Genomic DNA, 9412 nt, shown 5'->3' on the forward strand with positions numbered 1-9412 from the left:
GTAGAGAAATGCTGATGTTAATTTCATAAGAGGTTGTGCTGACAGATTGTGTTGTAAATCAATATTTACTCATTTTGGAATGTGTACAAAAATGCTCAGAGAAGGTAGGCATTTTAGGTTGGCTTCTCATGTTACTTTTTAAAGATGCATATTGTGGTGTGATGCCCCTTAAAACAAACAGGTATTGCTGCTTCAAATTTGGGGAAAGGATGCTGCAAGTGTCATTAGTGTAGAATAAAAACACCTTTTATTAGAACCGTTCTCCAAATAGTTTTGCTGCGGGTCACATGAACAGATTCTTACCATGTATCTGCCCATGGAACATTTCAGCTGTTACAAGCTTCCTCCTTTCTGCTGCTCGTACAGCTGCTGTCTTATCCTGACAAAAGTTCAAGATTTCATTACTGTTGTCATCCTCAAAAGAGCCATTGGTTCCAAGCTCAGAAGGGCTAATCCTCATTTCTGCTAGCAATTTTGATTGTAGCTGCTCATGGGAGACAGAGACATGAGGCAAGAAGCATCCTTCAAAAAGAAAGGGTAGTGATTACGAGGGGTGTGTACACAAAAAAATATTTGAGTTTCCTGCTTTGGGAAACCAGTGGCGGGGCATTTGAAACTGAAAGCATTCCTTCTCATGCCGTCTGCAAGTGGCCCGGGAAGGGGTTCTTTCAGTTTTTAATACCCCGCCGCTTGCTTCACCCAATGTGAGGAGGAGCCTCCTCCCCCTCCCACGGGTGAAGCAAGCGGTGGGGTGTTTGAGAACAACCCTTTTTGTGCCACTTGCGAGTGGAAGGGGCGGGAAGTTTGAAAGCAAGCAGCACTTTTCTAGCTGTTTGCAATGCAAACAACTAGGAAAATGCTACAAGAATAGCTGCTGCTGGCCCAATGTTTCCTGAAGCAATAAGAATTGCTTCGGAAAGCTTTGATTCAGTATTTCTGAATCGAGCCAGCAATGCTGGGCCCAATTCGGGAATCCCGAATCTTTCTGAATCAGGCCCAATTCGGGGGTTTTCCCGAATCAGAACCACAAATCGCACACCCCTAGTGATTGCATTGTTCATTAGCAAACACACTCTTTCTCTTCCAATGCAGGAATGCAGCATAGCTGGAAGAATGTAGCCTTCTACAGAAGTCTTGTCCCAAGGAGCCCTGACACCATTTTCCTGGAGGTGGGAGGCAGCAGTAAGGAGAGGTGAGATTACATCACTACGTGAATTGCTCTCCCAAATAAAGAGTGAGGTTGAGTACACCCACATAGCAGAATAAAGTAGAAATTAGATGGTAGATCTTTGTTAGCACACACATGTTTAAAGGTTCCCTGATGAAGGAAGAGCTCCAGCACAAGACCTGATTGTTCTGAGGGGTCTTTTTTTTAAGGTGCTGATGAGTCACTGTGGATTGTCAACTGAAAGGTATGTCATGCTTAGGATTGCCAACTTCCAGTTGAGATGTAGCGATCTCATTAAATTACAACTGATCTTTAGACTACAGAGACAAGTTCTTCTGAAGAAAATGGCTGCTTTGAAGGGTGATCTGTATGACATTATACCCCCCTAAGGTCTGTACCCTGCCCAAACTCCACCCTCACCAAGCACTGCCCCCAACTCTTCAGGAATTTCCCAAACCAGAATTGGCAACTCTACTTGTGCTTTGAAAGATTCTAACTCTCACTCTTTTTCCTTTGACTGTTTTTCTTCAGCTGTAGAAACAGACATTTCTACACAATGACAAATGTTAATCAACAACTAAATTTTAGTCATTACAGGTGTCTTGTAATCTGTCTCCTGAGAGGAAACTGAACATGTCTTCAAATAGCAAACTGAATAGCGTGAGGTGGGAATAGCGTGAGGGGGGAATAGCGTGAGTGGGGAATAGCGTGATTTGTGCTATTTTTCATGAAATTCTGACCAAATTGGCACTTATTTTTCAGGGGGGGGGGAAGGATACAGATAAATTTTGCTTTTGCTTTATTCTCTGTTGTGTACATTAGCCATTATTCTGTCTTAGAGATAGCTCTTAATGGCAGCTATAATGAAAACTCAGTCTACAAGAATATGCACAGTGTTGAATTAAAGACAGTTTCTTCTTGCCCTGACTTTGAGATTATTGATGCTTCTGGTCAGATAGAGACAGAGTCTTGCAGCTGTATGATGAAACATCCTCCTCCTCCTCCTCTATTAAAATAAATATAATTCAAGCCACCTCACTGCATCTCTTACAGCTGTCTGCAAAGACTCCCCCCCATTCCATATTGTGGATGGGATCCAAAGAGAGAATTCAATTCTTTGGGCTAGCCCAGTGAAATTTTAAACCTTTCCCTCTTAAATAGCAAACTCCTGTGCCCAAATTTCGAAACTGTTTTTCCATAATATTTTTTTCAGTTTCAAAGTCATTATGGCATTGGACTATACGACTAAAAATCCAGTCTAACCCTCCTTCTCTACTCTCAGAAGGATTTCTGAGTTGAACTGGAGGAATGAGTTTTGCAGTCCTTATAAAACATCTTCCATTTGCAATGATACATGTTTTTTAATGAGGGGTTCAAGAAGCATACAAGTGTTTATGGGGGGAATTCCTAGTTGTAAAGAAGGAGGCATTTATATGCAAAAAAGTTTAACATGCATTTATTGAAAAAATCATTGCACGGTGTCAGGGCTTAACAAGGCATGTTTTTGTGCATTAGTACACTACAACGGGCTTAAGAGTCTTTTAATGTGAAACAGCATGCAAATTAGTGCATAACAACAAATTTAAAAATTGTCTCTTAATGTCTGCACAGTAATGGGTCTTTTTATTTTGCAGAGTTTTTTAAAGACAGGAATTTATGTGCATTAGCACATAGTAAGTACCTTAAAAAGTCTCTTAATGTGCATTGGCATGCACAAAAGCTCACAGTCACATGGCTGAAAAAAAGTATTCCCAATGGCCTTTCAAATAAAAAAAATACTGCATTGAATCAGTAGCATAGTAGAACTAGGCTTGTGAACAAGCATTTGTGAAACAATTGATGATTAAGGATTTTTCTCCATAGACCTTCTCACACATACTGAGAAAGCACTTTTTACATCAAAAATTGATCATGAAAATTCAGCACAATGCTAGTTCTTTGGATCCTGGCTAATCCTTTTTTTTCTTTTTTTTTGAATTTTTTTTATTTTTAATATCTAACATAAAAAACTACAAAAGACTACAAAAGTATAAGGGGGAGAGAAAAAAAAGGGAAGGGAGGACTGGGAAAAGGGGAAGAGCAACATATAAACAACAAACGCTACACTACATGTCTTGTATTCCCTTCATGCTGCAATTTTTCTTAAAAGTTAACTTTCTAATATGCTATCAGATTGGTAGATCTTATACAATACAGACTACATTCAGGATCAGGTTTTCTCCCTCCCCCCTGCGTCTCGGTCTCAGTTCTCTCTGCGCAGCTGGAGTAGCTGCGCCCGCTCTCTCCTCCCCCCCACTTTCCCCTTCAGACTTTGAACTTTCTTCCTGCTGGAACTCCTGATGGTTGAGCAAAAAGTCTGTCAGCTGCGCTTCTGATGTAATCTTGTAGGTTTGATCCTTATATCTAAACCAGACGCCTTCTGGAAACAACCATTTATATTTTACATCACATTTCCTCAAGAAAGCTGCAAGTCCTTTATACTTAAATTATATAAGATGGTGTCCCGAGTCTTCTTAGATGAAAAGTCAATAATAATCTCGCGAGGCAGCTGACGCTTCATTACATACTTTGAAGATGTCTGCCGGACTTCCAAAATATCGCTTTTTAACTCTTCTTTAGTTGCCTTTGCGAATGGCGCCAAAAGTCCAGACACCAGATCTTTCAAATTTTCACTTTGCTCCTCTTTTACATTCTGAAGACGCAGTACCGTTTGGGCACGGTCCACTTGCAATCCTATTATTTGATTCTCCAAAAGCTTCACTTCCTTACTTGTTGCTTTCATGAGTACTGTGTTCTCGTGTGCAGACTGCTCTGCTCCGGTCGCTGTTTCTTTAATGGTTTTCACTTCGCTTTCCATTGAATCAACCTTTTGCCCCATTTCATTCAGTTTCACTACAAAAGGCTGCACAGCATCAAAGACTGCTCATTTCACCATCTCTTCCAAAGTTTCCCCCTTCCCCTGTAACGTCGCCATCACCGATTTACTCATTGCTGGGCTCTGCTTTCTCGTCACCATCTTGGGGGGGGGGGCACCAACTAAGTTCCGAAACTCCGCGAAGGGGAAGAAATCCGCACCTTCTTAGCTTCAACTCCCACCAATCCTTCGCTTACGCTTAGAAATCAGAAGGGATTCGCTTACTTACAGGTTTTCACCTTAAATCTGCTTATTGCCGTTCTCCATGGCCTGGCAGCACACGAAGTGCTGCGCAAGTCTGCTGGCCTCCGTTGGAGCAAACGGGCAATTTACCCCCTCATGGGTCAACCGCCCGGTCAGGCTGCTTGGACGTTTCCTCCCGGGCCTGCGGAGAGGAGCGTCTGACATGGCCGGGAAAACGAAACTGAATCAATCCTGGCTAATCCTTTGAGAGCTTCCCATGTCAGTTTTTTTTGGTGTTTCTGCCATTTGGTTTGAGTGTGTATATGCGAATGCATGTGTTTAGATCTCATGATTTGGTTGCTAGTTTAGGAAGAGTTTTCTTTTAAATTGGATTTTTGTTTTGTTTTGTTTTGGTACTGTTCTAAGAATATCAGCAGAATACAGTTGTAAAACTAAACTATTTGGATGTTGGATCTGAAGGACACTGTTAAAAATGAATAGAGTTGAGGTAGCTGTATATAAAGAGCAAGTGCTGACCTTTAGGGAAGTATGGTATGCACTATACAACAAAAGTCCTAACTAGAGGCAGGCATGAACCGAAATATGAACTGAAGTTTGTCATGAACCGGGCTGATTTGTGGTTTACGAACTGGCGGTTGGTGGGAGCGCATTTCTCATGAACAGTGACAAATTTTAGCCCTGTTCATTTGGTTCGTATTTCAGTTCATCACTGCAGATAGCCTGGCACCAATCAATCAGTTTCCTAGACAATGGGGCAAGGGGCTCTCTGCAGACCATCTGCTGAACCAGAACTGATGTTTTCACAAACTGAACAAAGGTTCGTGAACTGGGGCAAGTTCAAGAAAGTTTGTGGTTCATGTTTCGTGAAATATGACTAACCACGAACAGCACAGTTTGGAATTTTTTCCAGTTTGTGCCCATCTCTAGTCCTAACCTTGTTAGGCATTTTGGAAAATTTGTGATTGGCTGCCATGGGAGAAACACAGCCAAATACAAAATGGCTGTCATGACTTTTTGCTTTTGTGGAACAGACACAATTTGGTTTCAGTTTCCAACAAAAGGGAGTGATTGCTCCCTATGTGGCCACAGAGCACACTGACATAAGGAAACCTGTGCCTATAGACAAGTTGCAGGTGTACAGCTATTATCTCCTTGCCTGGGAAGAGCTCAGCACTTTGCTGGTCAGTAAGTTGGAATGAGCAACCCAAGCTCTTGTTTATTCTGTTCTATTCAAGACCTTTTAAATTTTATCCCTAAGACTAAAGAAGCAAGTGAGTGTCAAGAAACACCCTAGTGGGTGCCAGGTTGTGAATTACTGCTGTACACTCTGCATTAGGGTAAGAAGTGGGAGCAGACATTTCCTATACAGATACAACTTTGGGTTTTGTACTGTTTGGTCCGATTTTCCATTTAAGTAGCTACATCAGAATGCAGAGGCAGCTTCCGTGGATCGTGCCATCATTAGTGCTGAGCTGACAGGGAACGCCTACGCATTTCGTGGTCAGCAATTCATTATGTATGATTTCCAGATTCCTACTTGCCCGGAAAATAATTCAAGTGAGCTACCACCAGGAGGATACGCATAATGGCCCGAGGTTTGACAGACTAAACAAGAATTTTATAAATTGATATTTCAAGCACTTTTTTTTTGGCTAGTGAACTGAATATACAGGTTGCCATTCATTTTTTGAAACTGCACCAAAAATATATATCTATTTCTCGTCTGTAAGCTTCCAAACTTGGTTTATAAGTTTTCCTTAGTGTAATTGAATTGGTGCAAAGCATTTTCCCCACTGGCAACTGCATATCTTTCATTGCAGAAGTCACAGTAGTTAAAATAGTTCTTGGCATGCTTTTATTAGAGTGAGCCTCCCCCTTTTTTCAGTCTCTGAAATAAAACAGACGGTAGCAAAGTTCTGAAGAGCTGTGTAGCAACTCATCAATATTTATGTTACCGTCTTTGAAGATCTACGGTGTAACTAGGACTGGGGAAAATATTCCTATTGAACCTTGATCTCACTCAGAGTGAACCCTATGCTCAGGTTCAATTTATTCCATGAAGATGGGAGCAAATGCTTGTATGGTGGAAATTTTCAAACCCTATCAGACAGCTGCCCTTTGTCTACTTGAATGGATCCATTTAAAAAATGCACACAGGGTCTCTTTTTCTCCTCCTATCAGTGGAAGCAATTTTATTTCAAACTGCTGTAGGCTGGCTTTGGTTTCTTCTCACCTAGGATTTCATGAGGCTTCATAGTCATATTTATAGCAATTCCTATGTATCTTTGACTCTGAAAGAAGCAAGAGGTACTTCAAATTCAGCTAAGGAGTTTTCAGATGTCTTTGAAACAATTAGTTTTCACTGGGAAATGTGCAAGAGTGCCTTTTTCAAATGCTAACAAACAGAAGATCACATCCTCCTTGCTCAATGAGATAAAGGTCAATCTGGCCCCATCTTCTATTTCTAACAGAAGAAAGTTAATTAGTTCGTTTATTTCTATACCACCTCTTAACTAAAAGTCCCCAAGGCAGTTTACAATGTGGTAAAATACAATAAAGTCACTGAAAGGGTGATGATATGGTAAAATCCTATTCAAAATAGCAAATAACAATGAAATGCAATAAAAATGCAATAGAAATTAATAAAATAACACAAAATCAGTAAAATACCAAATCCCAGTAGTTCCACTCTGCTGCCATAGCTTTTCATATTGCTCTGACTGGCCAGGCTGCCCAGAAAAGGTAAGTCCTGAAACCCAGGAAAGTGGCCGTTTTCAGCTCCTGCTGGATCCCAAACCCCCTCCTGCTGAAGCCAAATGTCGTCACGCAACCCGGGAGTGTGTGTGTGAAGAAAGAATCCAGGGACGTGGCAGAGTAAGTGCCAGTCTCCCAATTTCCTGCTAGGGGAGTCAAGGGACCTGGCAACCCTAGCCTAGCACCCACTCCTCTGTTCCCTCCCTTCCTCTCACAATCTAGACTGGAGTCTGCCTAGACTCCAGATTAAAATACATATATAACCCATACATGATGTCTAGCAATGCATTCTTGCATTTCAAAATAATTGAGGACAACTCTGCTGAAATAAAAGTTACCACACATCTCATATTCACTCTTGATGCTAGTAAGTCTTGATCTGACTGGCAAATTAACCACGTATTCCAAGCTGGCTTTAATTTGAAACTTTGATTTCCATCTAAGGATGTAATCTCTAGATAGTGGGAATACTGAAAATGCTAGGGAATTTTTAAGCAAATACATGCCTCCTTTAAAACCGGAGTGTGTTTCTAAAGTTGTATTAAAATCAGCACTCTCCAATAATAGCTTGCAAATTTGTGTTCCTGTTCAAATCACAAACACTATAACAATGTGATTGGCTCTCTTAACATCTATTAATTTTATCTATAGAGTACCTTTGCAGTGCTTTCTGTTTTGAAGCAGTTGTACGAATACTCTGTACACGAACCATTCTAGAATTAATCTCATCCAAAGTTACATTGATCTCTGATAAACTCTGAAATAACTTTGCAGCCAATTTACTACTCAGCAAACACTACATACCCACAGAGTCAGGATCAAATGAAGTTTTCTCCTTGACAAATTGAGGCAATCCAAAAGAGGAATTTTGACCACCGTTACCTACGAGGAGTTCCTCTTCAGAAGAGAAGTCATCAGTGCTTTGTTGTGGTGATTTTAAATTATTTTCCTCAGTAAGAGGTGCATAAAGGTTTGAAGTTGACATAGGGCCACAAAGCCCTATTAAATTATCCGTTTTATGTGGAATATGCTGATGCAGATAATTATCCAACTTGGATAGTTCTAAAGGAGGAGGGCTCCATTAGGAGGATCATTAAACGGTCTAGATCTTTTCTTCTGTTTGTGAGGCATATCAGTCACCAATTACATAAACATAAGATGTCTTGTTAACAGAGTTTTATCTTGCACAACTCCCCAACCAGTTGTTTCTTCACTATATAAAGCTCAAATATGGTAAAATTCAGATATTCTAGTGTATGTCAGTTGCAATTCCAAAAACTCCTCAAAAGTAACTCTTGAGCTCATAAACAGCAAGACCAGCCCACACAATTCCTCCGTACATAGTTCCTGTCTACTTTCTTCCTTGAATAAAAGAGTCAAGGAGACAGCAAGTGGTACACAACTCAGTCTACACAACAATCCTTCAGAATGGAGCAATCTACTAAACTTATTCTGTCCAGCTAAACCAACAGTTGTTTCAGTTGCTCACACTGAAGGGAGCTTCATAGTTTGCCAAAGTTCTAACAAAGTAGATAAGACAGAGTTGCTTTTTCAGCTGAGTCACCTCCAGTGGACACTTATCTTTAAGCTGATATCTCTTCTTCGTTCAACTGTCGGTATTGCAGACTTAATTATTCCTGAGAGAAGAACTCTAAGCTTAAGTGTCCACCATCTTCAAGACAGAACCCAAAAGTCCCAGCAATGGCAGCAATAAAGCAGTTCTTCAGCTTATTCTGCAAAATTCAATTAAGGCTTCCTCACAGCAAGCAGGCAGGTAAAGTTCAGGCAAGTATCTTTATGCATTAACAGAGATATCCAAGCCTTTGTAACTCTCAGTTCAATTAAATTTCCACAGAAGTTGTGGAGATAAGAAGTTAAAAACAAGTTAAAAACAGAGCATAGAAGCCCTTCTGGCTTCCAGACACAGTCTTACTTGTTCAGGGAGGAAACTTATTGTTTGAACAGATTAAAAAGGAACAAATTGAAAGGAGCAAGGTTCAAAGTGTCTGTAGCAGTCGCCAATTTGGACTCCTCCCACAATCTGCTTAAGTTCATACTAAGTTATAGAACTAGCGTATCAGCATTGCTGATAAACTAGCTTCTGTTTAAAAAGACCCAAAGGAGGAGAGTCCTCCCCCTTGAGAAAGAGATATGTTATGTATTATGCATTTGCTTTATCTACCTGGTTTTTCTGCATTGCTTTCTACCTTTGTAATACAATTTTCTGCACTGCTTGACATATCATGTCTAAGAATTTTGTAATTGTAGTCCCATTGCACTGTTTATTAGATGTCTCATCCTTTACTATGAGTCTCAGTGAGAAAGGCAGACTGCAAATAAAGTACAGAAACAATATGGATAGGAAAAGGCTG

General features: G+C 40.5%; 1 long non-coding RNA gene across 1 annotated transcript; it reads right to left on the minus strand.

The window, feature by feature from the left end:
• Positions 1–230: 230 nt before the first annotated feature.
• Positions 231–8976, minus strand: LOC129333590 (uncharacterized). Its single transcript, XR_008597431.1, has 2 exons — positions 7845–8976; positions 231–522 (listed from the first exon to the last, which is right to left on the minus strand). It is a non-coding gene; the product is annotated as an uncharacterized LOC129333590 (long non-coding RNA).
• Between the last annotated feature and the right edge of the window lie 436 nt (positions 8977–9412).

Source organism: Eublepharis macularius, chromosome 7, assembly GCF_028583425.1.
Source record: "Eublepharis macularius isolate TG4126 chromosome 7, MPM_Emac_v1.0, whole genome shotgun sequence".
Lineage (NCBI taxonomy): Eukaryota > Metazoa > Chordata > Lepidosauria > Squamata > Eublepharidae > Eublepharis > Eublepharis macularius.